General features: G+C 34.6%; 1 long non-coding RNA gene across 1 annotated transcript; it reads left to right on the top strand.

Annotated features, from left to right (window-relative positions):
- Positions 1-466: 466 nt before the first annotated feature.
- On the top strand, positions 467-2216 carry LOC128034556 (uncharacterized). The gene is made up of 4 exons (XR_008190619.1): positions 467-785; positions 897-960; positions 1126-1337; positions 2031-2216. It is a non-coding gene; the product is annotated as an uncharacterized LOC128034556 (long non-coding RNA).
- The last annotated feature ends 16495 nt before the right edge of the window (positions 2217-18711 follow it).

Genomic DNA, 18711 nt, shown 5'->3' with positions numbered 1-18711 from the left:
AAAAAACTAAATTGAGCACACCTCTACTTTCATGCGCATACAAACAATTTTGTTTAGTTGATGAGAAAACTAGAGTGTCTCCCAATGTTAAACAACATAAACAAATATTAGTGATAATGCATTAAGAAGTTTAATAAGAAAATGATTTACCAAAATAGCCCTTTAATTTCATAATTATTTTTATTTATTTTAATTAGTTCTGTATTGCCCCAAATTTCTTAGTTTTGAATTGCTAAATTATGTTAAGTAATTGATTTGGGTTTAATGGATAGGTGTTTTGAATGTGTGTTTGAAGTATTGTGTTTGATTCATTTCCCTTGAATTTTGGTTATTTCTGTCCCTATATCAACTAACTTATCTATAATTTTTGTTTTCTTATGAACAATAATGAGCTTGTTGGTTCAGTGGTAAGACCTTAGCTTACCTTTAGGCTTCAAGTTTGAATTTTGTGTGTGCAAAAGTGGAGTTATTTTTTGCTCATGTTCTGTTGTGCCACCTATTTTTCCCACTTCCTCACGTTCCATTTTTCTTTTCTTTCTTTCATTTTTCCTTTTGTTTCTTTCTCTTTCTTCAATTTCTGTTATTGAATTTTCTTTTTCACGCGCATTTCTTTTGTTGCAACTCCTTCTGTTAGATTTCTTTAGCTTTCTACTTTTTTTATCTTTTCTTTTTCTTTCTTCTCGTTTGTTTCCGTTAAATTGCGAATAGCACTTTATTGTTCACTAGGGCCGCTTATTTTCTGTCGCCATCATTTAGATTGTTATTCTTCCCGTAATAATCTTCAAGTAAGTGTAATTTGCGGGTTTTGTTCTAAGAAAGTTGATTTCGGTTTCTTTAGGAGGTCTGTTAGATTAATTTTGGTTGAATGGTGTTCTGATTAATTATGTTTTTGTTAGGTAAGATTTATGAAGTGCATACTCTCTCAGCGAGTTGAGGATTTCGACAATATTCTATTCAAGGGTAAGTGTTTTTATGCCAAACTAGGGGCTGGGCGATGTTAGGTGGTAATGGTCAAATGCTAACTATTCTGTTGGGTTGAATACTTTGTTTGAGTAAGTGCCAAATATGTGTGTCAGCTAGGGGAATTTTGTGCTAATTGTTTAGTTGTGGATGTCATATGTGCAGATTTTGGTGTGCTATTATTCTGCCAACATCCGGAAAGTAATCAAGTGTGTGGCGCTAACTCAAAATTTCGTAAAACAGTGAAAGATTGAAATTGTTGATGTCACACGATCGTGTGTCTGGCCGTGTGCCAGGTTGTGTAAGCCACACGGATGTGTACCAGGCTGTGTGGGCCACACGGGCTGTGCCAGGTCGGGCATGTGGGCTCATTTTCAGTAAGTTTAGTTAGGGTTGTGTTTTGATTGCATATTCGAGGTCAACGATTTCATAGGCTCTAATGAATGATATGTTTGTAGTCCGATAAATGAAATCTGATGTTTATGTTATGTGTGCATATTTTTCTGAAAGCATGTTAATTGTCTACATTGTATATTTGATATGTGAATCTGAAAGTACCGTTAGCATGTTTCTAATCTGAAATACTTAAAATGAGCATGTTTAATCTGAATGTAACTATATATGTATTATGATGTTACATGTGCATTGGAGTGGGATATGATAATGCGATATAGGAAGTTCTGGTAGACTGCTATTTGCATTTTTGGCGGTAAAATTGTAATATCTGTATCCTATAGTTATGACTGCAATATCTTATTATGGCGGACTTTCGCATAACATTTGGTAGCATGACTGCATATTTCTGTACAGTGACATATGATCACTATTTGGTGTGTGGGGTCGGATGGGTGTTATTTATGCTATTTGGTGTGTTGGGTGGGTCGGAGATGATGTGTAGAGAATGAGAGTAGGATATGATCTATTTATTGATTTTGCATCAATATGCATGCCATGCTTCTGTATCTGTTCTGTTCTGTTGAAAACTGTGATTAAATTTTGTTATCTGTTATGTATGTGGGCCAAGTCACACACTGTGCTTTCTAGCTCACTCAATTTATTAATATTTTTAGGTAACCCTCAGGCTTAGGATTGGGCAGCGTTTGGGGCTCGGATTGGTCATTCTCGCATTGAACGATTTAATTTGATTTCACGATTAATCTTGGACGGTTTGGACAGTTGGATAATTTTCTGGACATTATTTTTGGTTTTGGACTAGTTGTTGAACTTTAATATTTTGTTTTCGCTAAACTGTAAAATTTTGCATTTTCACATACTGAAATCACTGGTTTTCAAAATTGAAAACTCTAAAATTTTTCTCTGCAAATCCAAATAATTGAAATGAGTTTTCTGAATAATAAATAAGTTGGGAATGTGATTTTAAGTTTATGCAAGTGATGGTAAACGAATGATTTTGAAAACACACACGTATCGTGGTTAAAATGAATTAAGCTTAAATTTTAAAACGAGTAGAGGATATAACTCTCTAGATTTATTGATATCGTCTAGGCCGAGTTTGGGTGTTACAAATTCTTTTAATTTGTTTTATAAAATTGGAGAAGGTGATCATGACAATTTCAAATTTTTTATGATATTTCGGTTGTTTTAGTTAGCAAGGCGGCATGATTTTGAAGAAAGTACCTTTTTTCTTTGTTTTTCTTTTTTGTTTTTTACGAACGCAAAAGAATATTTAGATTGTGAAATGTTGACATTTTGTAAAGCTTAGGAAAAGTTGAGTCATCATAGTTTTGGAAAACGTTTTCATAATGCATCTCTTCTTCATTAACAGTTTGGTTCTTCTCATTTGCATTATTTAGTTGTATTATTCAAGCTACATTATTGACTAACATAACATCATTTCACTTTCACAATCACGACTCGCTATCACTATTCATTCCATATTATTACCTTTTTTTTGTCTTTTCTTTCTAGAAAATTTTACACGTCTTCAGATATTTTCCCAACACGTCATTATTTTTATTTCTAGGTTTACTGTCTTCACGAGTGGTTTGAATTAATAGGAAATTATTTTATGAACTATTATTTATAGTTATTTTTAATTATTTAATAATATTTTAATAATATTTTTATGCAATTGACATATAATTTTAGTAATTTTTTTTATTCTGAACTTGAATCTCGAATTTTAAACTCGAAACTATAAATTCGAACCTTGAACTCTAAACTCTAAACTCTAACTCGACCTTGAATCACGAATCTTAGACCTTAAATCTTGAACCTCGAACATAGTGGCAGAGTCAGGATGATAATCTTGGGGGGCCAAACTAAAATTAGACGTACAAAAATATTTTTGGGAGGGGTCTACTTATATTTTTAGGAGTGCTATAATATATATACAAAGGGGGAAATTGTAAAAATTTTAAACCTCGGGTAATTTTTAGATCACATGTTTCAGATGAGGTGGATCAGGGTATTCAGAAGAATACGGTGAGAACAGGGAAATTTTTAAACTGTGTTCTTAACCTTAAATGCTACTTTTTCTTCCTCTTCTTTCTTTCTTTTTCTTAAATTTTGTTAGTATAATGTTATAAGTTGAAAGAAGTAAGAACATTTATTTCTTTGCATTTCCTGTCCTCTTGGAATGTACCGTATACATTATATTATTGTGGTTAACTTTAAAATTTTATTGGTAGAGTGTTTTGAAAACTAGGAGGATAGAGGATTGGTGGGAAAAATGATAGAAAATGAGCGTACTTTTTCATTCATATGCTCTCTAGGAAAGATTTAGAAGTGGAATGCAAGAAAATGATATACCTACTTAGTTTTTGTATATAATCTCACCATCCTTTTTGTTTTGCTGGATTCAAATTTGTTGGCTAAGGTAGCAAATTCATTTCATCTTTTTCATTTTCTTAGTATTTATAGTACCAAGTAAAAAGTGTTTACCATGCATGTACCCATTTTCAGACCTAAAGATTGGATAAAGCCCTTTATTGCATTTTTTTGGCAGTAACTATGTGATGCTAACTTTCTACGGTATTCAGTTCCAATGTTGAAAATTGTGTTCTATTTAAAATGTTAATGGGTTAGTTCTAAGTAGGAACCCTCACAATAGTCTTAACGAAGATATGATTTTATTTAAATTCTACATAATTTTCAGTTCCATGACTCATGATATTCTTACAAATCTTGTGAATTTGTAAGTTTGTTTTATGGATGTTCTTTCGGTCTTTATGTTGCTGTGGTATAGTTAGTTAACACAAGCTTGAATCTGACTCAAACTTTGTGCTTTTGCAACTCTTGCTTAGCATAAGCATGAATCTTAGTCCATCTTAATCATTTGATAGCCAATTGTTTGTATGATCTAACTCTGAGATTGCAGCTAATGTGGGCTGTTTTTTTAATCATTGCTGATTTGTATTGATAACATTTGCATGAGGATGGACCATCTTACCATATTGACTTCAAATATATATATTATGCATATATGTGTGCTCACATCATCGGTAATTGCTTACCACTGGTTTTCATCTATTTTGATTGATTCAAAAGTTGCAGATTTTATCTGACACTTACATGGTTGCTAAGGACATTTTCATGTTTTCCATTCATTTTGCCTTTGGTTTTTTGTTAAGTTTATTTTTATTTGGATTTTTTAGTTGGAACCTGTCGAAACCGTTTTTTGAAAACAAAAATTTTAGTTGTCGACTTAAAAAACAAAAACTGGAGTCGCCACCGATCCTTTATTAAGGTGTGATCGGCCCACCTCAAAAATAATTTTGGCCTGCGAAATTTGAGAAAACAGGTTCGGGAGTCAGTTACGCCCGAGGAAGGATTAGCACCCTCGTAGCGCCCAAAATCGGTACCAAATTGATTTTTTTAATGCCTTGGTGTCGAAAATTTGAAAAGATTTTGAAAGGAAACTTTTTTATTTCATGAATGAATCAAAAAAAATAATAAGGCATTCTTATTTTAAAGAAATAAAACACCACACCCAGTGAGTTAGGGCACAATGTTTTTAAATCTTCAAAATACCCGAATATTGCCTTTTGCTTTTGAAAATTCTTATTTCGAGAAGTCAAAATATCAGGACCAGTAAGTTAGGACCCAACATTTTTAAATTCCCGAAAATAAGTTTTTATTTGAAATTTGTGAAAATGAATACTTAGCTTTCTAAATTCATTGAAAAATTGATCGATCCAAAGAAGTTAGGACACGATCTTTCTCGAGAGTCATGAATGTCAAATATTTAAAAATTTGTAAGATACGATGATTTAAACACTTCGATAAAACCAAAATTTATTTCCCAAAGGGTATGTACAATATGAAACAAAACTTTAATGTAAACATATATGGATATGTATTTACAAAATATATACAAGTACAATATACAAGTAAATTTGCAAATATGTGTACACATATATTTAACACACATATACAAGGATACATATAAAAGATGGGATGGAATATATCAATCAAAACTAATAAAAATGCATGTATGTATTTGAAAATCGTGAAGAAAATAAAATATAAAAGTACGTACATGTGTATATATTTACAAAATAAAAATGTATAAGTATATGTATTGGTAAATCATGCAAATGCGTATATATATATTAAAATGTAAAAATATATATGTATATAAAAGTTAGGAAATAAAACAAAAACATATATACAAGTATTTATAAAAGTTTAGAAATATACATATATTATAGAAATGCGCATAAATATTATATAAATATGTGGAAAATATATTTACAATAATTTTAAATAGTGCATATATATATATATATATATTAAAAATGTGTAAGTATAGCATATAAGGAAATTATGAAAATATGGATGCATATGTATCAAATACGCATATAAATAAGTACATATATATGTCCATAAGAACATGAGAAATGCAAAAGAAAAGAAAACGCATTTATGATAATTTTAAAAAAAGTATGCGTATATATGTGAATTTAAAAATGTATATATATTACAAGAATGCATGTGTATATATAGGTAAAATAATAATATATAATGTTATAATAATAATAGCAATATTAATAAAATGAACTAAAAAATAAATAAATAAATTGTAAAACAAATGAGATTAAAAACAAAAAAAAGGATCAGAATGCAAAAATGCGGATTTCATGGGGGGTCAAGTAAGGAATACTCCTTCCCCTCAAAACGCAACACTTTTGCACAAACCAAATTGAATCAAAAATCAAATATGCGGTTAAATGTGAAAGAAAATAAAACGACAGAAAAAAAGACCAAATTGAAAAGCGTATGGAAGGAAGAGGGGCTGCATGCGAAATAAACCAAAATACCCAAAACGCGCGGATCCTCCCTCGGTTCGGGTCACCGCGCGGGTCAAGGCCTGGGTAAAATGGCGCCGTTTTGCTTTATTATTTAAAAACCTCATTTTTGCAAAAACATCATTTGAATGTTAGCAAAATAAATAAAAAAACCCTCAAATCCTCCCTTGTCTGTTAGGGTTTTATATCCACGCCCCCGCCATCTGTTCAACTGCGCGCCGAGGCTCAGTCGCGATGGAGGTGGCGCCGGTTTAACGAATCCGGCGAAAGGGGTAAGTCTCTTCTTTTTTATATTTCTTTTAAAAACCAAAAAAGAAAGAAAATAAAACAAATAGAAAACTCGATTCACCTTTTGAAAAACCTTGTATTCTCAATGTTTTCTTTGTATTTCCTTATCTCTTTTACATTGAAGAATTCCCCCCTTACACTGAATCCCCTATGGCCTTAAATAGCTGAAATACAAAATCACAAAAAATCTATTCGTTCCCAATTTTTGCTATTCTTCTGTTTTGAGTTTGTTGTTGCAGGTATTGCAGGGGCTGTGCAACATTAGCGCGGAGGGAACTCAGGGGTTGGCCCCGAGACGTGCGGCGCTTGGGACCGCTGGAGGCGGGGGCTTGCTGCGCGTGGGAGCGGCGCTGTGGCACCAAGCTTGCTGTACTAGGTTTTTTCACTTAGGGTTTTTGTTGTATTGGGTTTAGAGGTTTTGGGCCATGTAGGCCCGTTTGTTGTATTTGGTTTTCTGATGCGGGCCCGGGAAATTGGGCTTATTACAGCTGCCCCTCTTTGCTCGTTATCGTGTAACGGGAACAGAGCAAAGACTATAGGGCCCAATTGTCTGGTCTTACTGAGCCTCGACCTCCTCAATGTTTTCCTTTTTCAAGTAGCCTTGTTCCTTCCTACTGCATCTTCAGAGGTATAGGAATTGGTGCTTCTTATCTACTCCACTAAAATGTCGGGGAGATAGGATTCATATTTTGTAGAGTCTCAAAAGAACAAAATTTGTCATATTTGATCTACTCCACTGCCTAATATAGGGAGACAAGATCAGCTTTCCTCTTTGATCTACTTCACACCAATACATGAAGACAAGATCCATTTTCTTGATCTAATCCACCACCAGTATGGGGAGACAAGATCTGTTGACTTTGATCTACTTCACGCCAATACATGAAGACAAGATCTGCTTTCTTCGATCTACTCCACCACTAGTATGGGGAGACAAGATCTGTTGACTTTGATCTACTTCACGCCAATACATGAAGATAAGATCTACTTTCTTCAATCTACTCCACCACCAGTATGGGGAGACAAGATCTGTTGACTTTGATCTACTTCACTCCAATACATGAAGATAAGATCTATTTTCTTCAATCTACTCCACCACCAGTATGGGGAGACAAGATCTGCTATCTTTGATCTACTTCACGCCAGTACATGAAGACAAGATCTATTTTCTTCGATCTACTTCGCCACCAGTATGGGAAGACAAGATCTAGTATCTTTGATCTACTTCACGCCAGTACATGAAGACAAGATCTGAAATCTACAATCTATTCCACTGCTGCCCAGGGAGATAGAATTACTGGCTTCAATATACTCCACTGCAACCTCAGGGAGGTAAAATCTGCCATCTTTGATCTGCTCCACTACTGCTTAGGGAGATAAGATCTGTAATCTTCGATCTACTTCGCCACCAGTATGGGAAGATAAAATCTGTATATTTGATCCACTTCGCTACCGATATAGGAAGATAGGACCTGTTACCTTTGATCTACTTCACGCCAGTACATGAAGACAAGATCTGTTTTCTTTGATCTACTCCACCACCAGTATGGGGAGACAAGACTTGTTTCTTTGATCTACTTCATGCCAGTACATGAAGACAAGATCTGTTTTCTTTGATCTACTCCACCACCAGTATGGGGAGACAAGATTTGTTTCTTTGATCTACTTCACGCCAGTACATGAAGACAAGATCTGCTATCTTTGATCTACTCCACCACTAGTATGGGGAGACAAGATCTGTTTCTTTGATCTACTTCATGCCAGTACATGAAGACAAGATCTGCTTTCTTTGATCTACTCCACCACCAGTATGGGGTGGCAAGATCTGTTTCTTTGATCTACTTCACGCCAGTACATGAAGACAAGATTTGTTTTCTTCGATCTACTTCGCCACCAGTACGGGAAGACAAGATCTGTTATCTTTGATCTACTTCACGCTAGTACATGAAGACAAGATCTGCTGCTTTTCAACCTACTCCACTATTAGTCAGGGAGATAAGGCTTTATGATTTCGTCGATCTGCTCTCTGTGGAACATGACCTGTATGATTCACTTTATGAGCCTAATTATGCCTAATGATTAGGATGTCATGATCAGAATGAATCAAATGTTCCTAACTAGACATGTATGAATGACATTTGAATGAACGCAGAATGTCATGAAAATGATATTTTAACGCTTGGGTTATTATTACTCCAAGTTTATTAAGGTTTCATCACTAATGTGTTATAACACCTTTGCTCGGCTGGCGTCTCCAAAGAGGCGCTTGACCAAATTGCCCCTCACTGTAAACCTCCAAGTTTGATCCACTGGGATGCAAAATTTGTACCATCTTTTCCCGTTGTAACCCAAGAGTAAAAGATTTGGCCTTTTCTCAATCCTCTGTTATCACAATTCAAGGATACAGGATGTGAAACTTTTTGGTCTCTTACACCATTCCCAATGTGTTGTACCAAATGCTCATGCACAAATGAAGAAATCTTCTCCAAGAACAACTTCTTCTTATTACTCGGTGATCATTGCTTGCTTGTTCATTGAAGCTTTGTCACCAACATGACATCTTGCCATTTTGTTCAATTAATACTTTAGACAAGAAAACTCAAAGGGATAGTCTTAATTTAGACTCTTCCTTATCAGATTTCCAACTTGGTGCATTCTAAACAATAGTCCTGTTTGAGGTTCCTATACTATTCAGAAACTTCTAGAGTAATATGCAAAACTTCCCTTGTGAAAGTTTTATGGGTCCATTAATTATTATTCTAATGCAACACACTTGCAAAGAGAACAAAATGATGAAATAAATTATCAAAGATAATAAAAATGGATAACAAATACATTGATTCAGGAATGCGTATTTTGGAAATGAATAAAGTGTTCGAAGAATAACAAAATATAAGGATTAGGTGCCCCAGATATCGCAGTTTGAACTTCTCTGTACAGACTTTCTGAAGACCATTCTAAGTTTAACACGTGTTTAGGAGATCTATAGTACTTTGTCGATGCCCCAGGATGTCGCCTACCCTTTCCTGTTGATTCAGGTATAGCAAGACCACTGCATGCCCCATTCTGGTCATATTTGAGCCGCTCTGATAACTTCAGGGGGCCATTTTGATCAATATTTGAGCCGTCCTTTTCGGGTTTTCAACTCAAATCCCCTTTGGTCCAAGGCGCCCTTTGCGAGTTTTCACCTTAGCCTCTCCATTTTTACTTTTTCATTTTCATTTTCATCACTTCTTTTTCTTTTTTCTATTTTTTGGGACTCAAACGCCTTTCGGGTTTTACCTTGGTCCTCTCCTTCTTTAAGCAAAGTATTTCTGATCGAATCGAGTTTACAGGACTTTGCAGGTTTATCATCCATCTTACTCAAAATTAAAGCTCCTTTGGAAAAGACCTTCTCTATAACATAAGGTTCTTCCCAATTTGGCATCCGTTATATTTTTTTGTAGAGTGAGGAGCTTCTTCAGTATTAGGTCGCCATCGTGGAATTCTCTGGGACAAACCTTTTGCTATAGGCTCGCCTCATTCATTTCTTGGTATATCCGACCTTGATGAATAATTTCTAGCCTTTTTCTTCAACTAGGTTTAACTAGTCGTATCGGGATTGGATCTTCATCCTACTTCAGCTAAGCCAAAACTCGAAGAGAAAGAATTTCAACTTCAATGAAAAAACGTGATAAACTGGAAAGAGTGGCATTGCCCCGGTAGAGTTTTCATTGCACCATTCATGATATTCACCTTGAACATACTGCAAATTTCTGACATCGTGCTGTTGTTCAGATTGCAATGACGACGCTTAAACCGGGTACATCCTGGTATCACCATGCGAAGACATCTTTGAATGCTTGAAGTAACCCAACAACGTATTACTTTTTTGGTCATGCATGTTCCCTCAAGGTCACAGTTTCTATTGTCTCCTCATGAGGTAAAATTTTCTTCCTGCTCTACCATCCTTAATAAGTCCACAAAATAAGTTACGATCCATGTCATCTTCAAAGTTATGAGATCCCTCTAAACACATGTCTCACTCAAAAGGAGATTCTAAATCTGTAGCAGTGTCATTCATGTCATTGATATTTGGGGACCCATAGTGGGTACCAAAAAATATAAAAAAGAATGTATGAATAATATGAATGAACGAATGAATGATTTGGCAGGAGAAATCCAATAGAATGAAGAAAACGTAAAGACTGAAAGAACATTTGCTCAAAGATGATTGCAATAATGTATTCATTAAAAATAATAATGTTCAGACATGAGCCTATTTCACAAAGGAGTTCTTATTGCTTCTAGGCTAAAAGCAACAAATGTGTTCGAACATTACTCTAATGACTCTAAATAATATAGGGTTTCCTCTGCGGTCCATTATTTTAACACCTCCCGGTGAATATCGACCGAAAGCATTGCATTCCCTCCATTATCAATCATGATTGGGTAATGGATTTTCCGCACTTGATGAGTCACCAAACTTGACAACACTCATGTCGATGAGTCTTTCAACTTGCTTCTTGAAGGCAGTGCAATTCTCAGTCGAGTGTCCCGTAATTCACGCATGGTATTCACATTGCGCGTTCGCATCATACCATTTGGGATACAGAGGTTGTAGAGGCTTCACAGGAAAAGGGGAAACAACATGGGCATCAAACAGATTTTGATACAGTTTCCTATATGGTACTGGAATTGGCGTGAATCGGGGCCTCTCTGTGTTTTGTCCTGTACCAGCTTCCTGTCTCGATGAACCTTGCTGGTTAGTAGCCACCTTTCTTGGCTGACTTACAGTAACTGATTTAGAGCAACCCATGTTGTTCACCTCATCTTCTCTTCTCCTTGAGACTGACCTCTTGTTACTCTCTCCAGCATCGATCTTTCCATTTCTTATGGCATTTTCGATCATCTCGCCATTCATGATTATGTCGGGAAAGCTTTTTGTGGCACTCCCCAACATATGTGTAATGAATGGTGCCTTCAGTGTGTTAATGAACAGCATGGTTATTTCTTTTTCCAAGAGTGGTGGCTGAACTTGGACTGCGACCTCCCTCCATCTCTGTGCATACTGCCTAAAGCTTTCGCTCGGCTTCTTCTCCATATTCTGAAGGGTGATTCTATCAAGAGCCATGTCTGTCACATGACTATATTGTTTCATGAATGCTTGCGCCAAGTCCCTCCATGAACCAATCATGGCACGACTCAATTGATTGTACCATTTGGATGCTGCCACTGCAAGGCTGTCTTGGAAACAATGTATCAAGAGTTGGTCGTTGTTAACATATCCCGCCATTCGCCTGCAGAACATGGTGATGTGAGCTTTTGGGCAGCTTGTCCCATTGTACTTTTCAAATTCAGGCATCTTAAACTTATGAGGAAGTACTAAATCTGGTACTAAACTCAGCTCTTTTGCGTCAATGCCTCGATAACTCTCAGTGACCTCCATCGCCTTGAACTTCTCCTCGAGCCACCTACACCTTTCCTCTAACTGTTTCGGTAACTCGTCCTTCATTCTTTCCTTCTCAACCACTTCATCAAAGTCAGGAATGGCAGAGTTAACAGGATTATTTTCAGGATTAGAACCCGGCCCAGTTTGGAGGTTCGAAATACCAGCTCGAAATTGCTGAGGCATGATAGTGACAGTAGATTTGCGCGGGTATTCAGCTTGGGCTCGCATATGTGGAGGGGTCAAACCTGGAGTGTAAAGAATTTCATCATCATTTCCCTCATCGACATTTGCCATGGGACCCTTTCCTTTATCACTTCCCTTAGTTATCAGTTGGGTTAACTTTGCCATTATATCTTCTTGGGATTCTCGCATCTTCTCAGACATCTCTTGTTTCATCTTATCTAACCGCTCCTGCATTTGTAGCTGAAGCCGGTCTTACATCTCCTTCTGGTACTGTTCAAGCTTTTCTAATCTTTGATCCATATCTTTTGTCTTTGCTCGAGTGCTGTATCGGTGTTGGGTTGGTTGGTTGGATTCCAGGTTAACTGAGCAATGATTTTAGTTAATTAGGATCTTTGAATAATCTTTGATGCATATGATGTAATGAAATACGAATGCATGAAATGAATGCATAAAGAGACGTTGATTCTGATTCAATTCCATTTAGAAAACCTTACTAGAGGACAATTTCTTTACATAAAGCGGATATATATACGGCTTTGCCCTCATACTCGAAGCAAAGACATCTTCTCCTTTTTCATCCGGATGTTAAGATAAACCTCGCGAACTTCCAAAGGATGTCACTGCTAGCTCCTTCTGCTTGATTCTGGTCGCTATCCGTTGTCTGCCTATCCTCGCAATGCTCATTAGCTTCTTTAAGAAATTTGGCATGTTAAAAGCTTTTAGACAATCATCTTGAATCCTCGGGCCCCGAAGTAAAGTCACGAATTCTTCCATCGCCCTTCTTGTATTTCTCGGAATATATTCAGGCTGCCGTACTATTTTCCATTTTATCAAGAAACCCGTTTTCTTATGATAGGCTTTCTAAGTTAGTAATCAAACTTGAATCAACATCTCTTTTCTACAATGTAAATGCAATGCAATCATAACCAAAACAAAACAAAACGGGTTAGTATCTGGTATAAACATTAAATCCAATACAATCAAGAAATAATAAAAACTCCTAGTCAGGTATCTACTATGGTTTAGAGTAATTCTACCTAGGGTAAGCTCCTAAGGTTCACTATATGCGGTTCGGCTTCTAGGGCAGGGGTACCTGAACCAGCAGATTCCTCGATCCTCACCCATTATAGGCTCATATGGATCGAGTTCAGTTCAGGGGGATACATTTCCTTATGGCTGCACGGAGATGAAAATCTCACGAAGACATAGGTACAGATGTATCCCGGAAGCGGTCCACTACCCTACACGGAGGTGAAAACCTCACGAAGGACTAGTTTCTCGCTCCCACTTAAAGGGTGAAATGCAAAATGCAAATGCAAAGTTGCCAAAATACCATGATAAAACATTAATGAGTGCGAAGGGAACTCATGAATTTTTTTAAAAACTTTTGATTTTCGACACAAAGACAAAATATGATCAGTTTATGGTTCGACTCTCTAATGTCCCCAGCGGAGTCGCCAAGCTGTCGAAACCGTTTTTTGAAAACAAAAATTTTAGTTGTCGACTTAAAAAACAAAAACTGGAGTCGCCACCGATCCTTTATTAAGGTGTGATCGGCCCACCTCAAAAATAATTTTGGCCTTCGAAATTTGAGAAAAGCAGTTCGGAGTCGAGCACGCCGAGAAAGGATTAGCACCCTCGTAGCGCCCAAAATCGGTACCAAATTGATTTTTTTAATGCCTTGGTGTCGAAAATTTGAAAAGATTTTGAAAGGAAACTTTTTTATTTCATGAATGAATCAAAAAAAATAATAAGGCATTCTTATTTTAAAGAAATAAAACACCACACCCAGTGAGTTAGGGCACAATGTTTTTAAATCTTCAAAATACCCGAATATTGCCTTTTGCTTTTGAAAATTCTTATTTCGAGAAGTCAAAATATCAGGACCAGTAAGTTAGGACCCAACATTTTTAAATTCCCGAAAATAAGTTTTTATTTGAAATTTGTGAAAATGAATACTTAGCTTTCTAAATTCATTGAAAAATTGATCGCAATCCAGTAAGTTAGGACACGATCTTTCTCGAGAGTCATGAATGTCAAATATTTAAAAATTTGTAAGATACGATGATTTAAACACTTCGATAAAACCAAAATTTATTTCCCAAAGGGTATGTACAATATGAAACAAAACTTTAATGTAAACATATATGGATATGTATTTACAAAATATATACAAGTACAATATACAAGTAAATTTGCAAATATGTGTACACATATATTTAACACACATATACAAGGATACATATAAAAGATGGGATGGGATATATCAATCAAAACTAATAAAAATGCATGTATGTATTTGAAAATCGTGAAGAAAATAAAAATATAAAAGTACGTACATGTGTATATATTTACAAAATAAAAATGTATAAGTATATGTATTGGTAAATCATGCAAATGCGTATATATATATTAAAATGTAAAATATATATATGTATATAAAAGTTAGGAAATAAAACAAAAACATATATACAAGTATTTATAAAAGTTTAGAAATATACATATATTATAGAAATGCGCATAAATATTATATAAATATGTGGAAAATATATTTACAATAATTTTAAATAGTGCATATATATATATATATATATATATATATTAAAATGTGTAAGTATAGCATATAAGGAAATTATGAAAATATGGATGCATATGTATCAAATACGCATATAAATAAGTACATATATATGTCCATAAGAACATGAGAAATGCAAAAGAAAAGAAAATGCATTTATGATAATTTTTAAAAAAGTATGCGTATATATGTGAATTTAAAAATGTATATATATTACAAGAATGCATGTGTATATATAGGTATAATAATAATATATAATGTTATAATAATAATAGCAATATTAATAAAATGAACTAAAAAAATAAATAAATAAATTGTAAAACAAATGAGATTAAAAACAAAAAAAAGGATCAGAATGCAAAAATGAGGATTTCATGGGGGTCAAGTAAGGAATACTCCTTCCCCTCAAAACGCAACACTTTTGCACAAACCAAATTGAATAAAAAATCAAATGTGCGGTTAAATGTGAAAGAAAATAAAACGACAGAAAAAAAGACCAAATTGAAAAGCGTATGGAAGGAAGAGGGGCTGCATGCGAAATAAACCAAAATACCCAAAACGCGCGGATCCTCTCCCGGGTCGGGTCACCGCGCGGGTCAAGGCCTGGGTAAAACGGCGCCGTTTTGCTTTATTATTTAAAAACCTCATTTTTGCAAAAACATCATTTGAATGTTAGCAAAATAAATAAAAAAAACCCTCAAATCCTCCCTTGTCTGCTAGGGTTTTATACCCACGCCGCCGCCATCTGTTCAACTGCGCGCCGAGGCTCAGTCGCGACGGAGGTGGCGCCGATTTAACGAATCCGACGAAAGGGGTGAGTCTCTTCTTTTTTATATTTCTTTTAAAAACCAAAAAAGAAAGAAAATAAAACAAATAGAAAACTCGATTCACCTTTTGAAAAACCTTGTATTCTTAATGTTTTCTTTGTATTTCCTTATCTCTTTTACATTGAAGAATCCCCCCCTTACACTGAATCCCCTACGGCCTTAAATAGCCGAAATACAAAATCACAAAAAATCTATTCGTTCCCGATTTTTGCTATTCTTCTGTTTTGAGTTTGTTGTTGTAGGTATTGCAGGGACGTGTGCGACATTGGCGCGGAGGGAACTCAGGGGTTGGCCCCGAGACGTGCGGCGCTTGGGACCGCTGGAGGCGGGGGCTTGCTGCGCGTGGGAGCGGCGCTGTGGCACCAAGCTTGCTGCACTAGGTTTTTTCACTTAGGGTTTTTGTTGTATTGGGTTTAGAGGTTTTGGGCCATGTAGGCCCGTTTGTTGTATTTGGTTTTCTGATGCGGGCCCGGGCAATTGGGCTTATTACAGAACCATTATGTGTTAAATGTGTATCCTCTAGAAATAATGGAATGGTTTGTATTTTAGCTAAAGGAGTGGTTGAAGGTAGCAACAAGAAGGGGAAAAATATCACTCAAGGGTGTGCTAAGGTAGCAACAAGACAATATATACATGTTAAACTACATTTACAATTCGGATTTGATCTTTGTACTTTAAACAAGAACATTTTGGTTATATTTAATTTTCGATATGTTTTTATTTTTGATATGTTTCATTTAAAACTATTTTAATCTTTTAATATATTTTTAAACTATTTTTATTTTTGATATCTTTAATTGGTGTTATATTTAATTTTGGTCTTCAAACAATGTTTTATATTACTTATATTGTTTGATTAAAATTATAATTAAACAATATTTTATATTACTTATATTGTTTGATTAAAATTATAATTAACACTACAAAAATTATCTCAACAAACGAAACAATAAAAAAAGTAAGTAAAATGCTACAAACAAATCATGTTATGGTAAGAATGTAATGTATATGGAGTTTTAGATTTTATTTAAATACAAATAATAATCGAATATTTTGAAATACATAATTTTAAGATATTTAACACACTATATACCTATAATCGAATTGAGTTAATACAAAATAAAAGAAATTAAGACCTTATTTTCTTTTCTCATAAAAATTATTAAATTCATATTATTTTTTCCTTTTACTAATTTTAACTATTCAAACAAAATAATATATATTTTTCTATTCACAATTATTAATTCAAATAAAACATTAGTTAATTACAACGTAAAGATGAATACAAACTTTTAGAAGGTAAATTAAAGATCGAATATTTTAAAAATTTCATATAATATATGTATATTTTCGTAGAACTGGAAACCATGTTATTTGGATGTGGATGTGTTCAATGAGTATTTTTGTAAAAATAATTATTAAACGTCAATCATCAATTAATCAAATCAACAAAAACACATTCTTTTCTTTTCTTTTTTCTTTTTTGGGTGATTGATAAAGAAATGAATTTCAAGTTTTTTACTTGAAAAGATAGTTGTAATTTCTATTTTCTACTTTGTAAAGATTCTTAATATGTATTGTTCATTTTTCTTTGATAGTGTGTTATTGCTTCCTCTTCTTCTTTGGCTTGTTTGATTGCTTCCTCCACCCACAGTTGAGCGTCTTGTATTCATTGAATCACTATAAGTTCTTGGGCAATTAAATTCTTTGATTTTATTTTACTGCTATTGAAATTAGTATTGAAGAAATGTGACCCTTTTACTACGATTTGAAAATATGTAACACTTTAATATCTTGCAGTAATGGCTCATCTGCCTTTAATAGTACAAAGTGTGAGGCATGAAAGAATTGGTCTTGCATTGACAGTATGGTTGCAAATGTGTACAGTTGCGAGTTGGTTCTTACTTACATTGGGTGCCATCCATAACCTACATACTTATAGACCAATGATTAAATCCTATATTTTAGATTTTTATGCAAAACGAGATTATGTGAAAAGACTTGTATATGCTAGTGACGAGACCTGTATTGAACAAGTTATGATGAATATAATTACCTTTTTTAAACTATGTGAGATGTTACAAACTTTAGGGGATGGAAGTCGTCAAGGACATGCTTGTTGATGAGCAAGTTACAATGTTTTTACATATAATTTCTCATCACCTTAAAAATCAGTTATCAAGCATCACTTTAATAGGTTCAGGGAAACCGTTAGCAGATCATTTCACAATGTTTTAAATGCTATCATACGCTTACAAGACGTGTTATTTAAAAAGGCAGAGCCAATTACAGCTAATTCTACAGACTCAATGTGGAAATAGTTCAAGGTATTGGAGTGAGTTCTATATATAGCTTGTACATAATTTAGTTGATTTAGATTTAAATATAGTATCCTAAATCAAGGTTTTATACATATGATGTAGAATTGCTTAGGTGCTTTAGATGGAACCCACATCAAGATTAGGGTTCCAACAGTTGATAAACCTATATATCGAATGTGAAAAGGTGACATAGCAACAAACATGTTAGGTGTTTGTACACCTGATATGCATTTTGTTTATGTTCTTCCTGGTTGGGAAGGTTCTGTTGCTGATGGATGGGTTCTTCGAGATGCCATTAGTAGGAGACATGGACTAAAAGTTCCTCATGGTAAAGTGCAAAATTAGAGGACTTTGAATTAATCTTTAAGATCATACTTTTTTGGGAAATTAACCATGACAAATAGTTTTTTATAGGTTGTTATTATCTAGTTGATGCTGGATACACAAATTATGAGGGATTTTTTGCACATTTTAGAGGACAAAGATATCATTTGAATGAGTGGCGTCAGGGTTAATAGCCAAGTACTCCGGAAGAATTTTTCAATATGAAACATGCTTTGACACATAATGTTATTGAAAGATGCTTTGGGTTATTAAAACTTAGATGGAGAATACTTAGGAGTCCATCATTCTATCCTGTGAGGGTGCACAATAGAATCATTGTTTCATGTTGTTTGCTCCATAATTTTATTCTAACCTATATGAGTCTTGATCCTATTGAAGTGTATTTGGGAGAAGGATTACCTAGTAATGTGATAGATGACGATGAACCGAATATCGTAAATATTCATCCATCAGATGCATGGGCTAATTGGAGGATGGAACTAGCCAACCAAATGTTCAATGAATGACAAGC

Source organism: Gossypium raimondii, chromosome 11 (assembly GCF_025698545.1).
Source record: "Gossypium raimondii isolate GPD5lz chromosome 11, ASM2569854v1, whole genome shotgun sequence".
NCBI lineage: Eukaryota > Viridiplantae > Streptophyta > Magnoliopsida > Malvales > Malvaceae > Gossypium > Gossypium raimondii.
The sequence above is the reverse complement of the archived record's forward strand: the minus strand, read 5'-3'. Positions and strand labels throughout refer to the sequence as shown.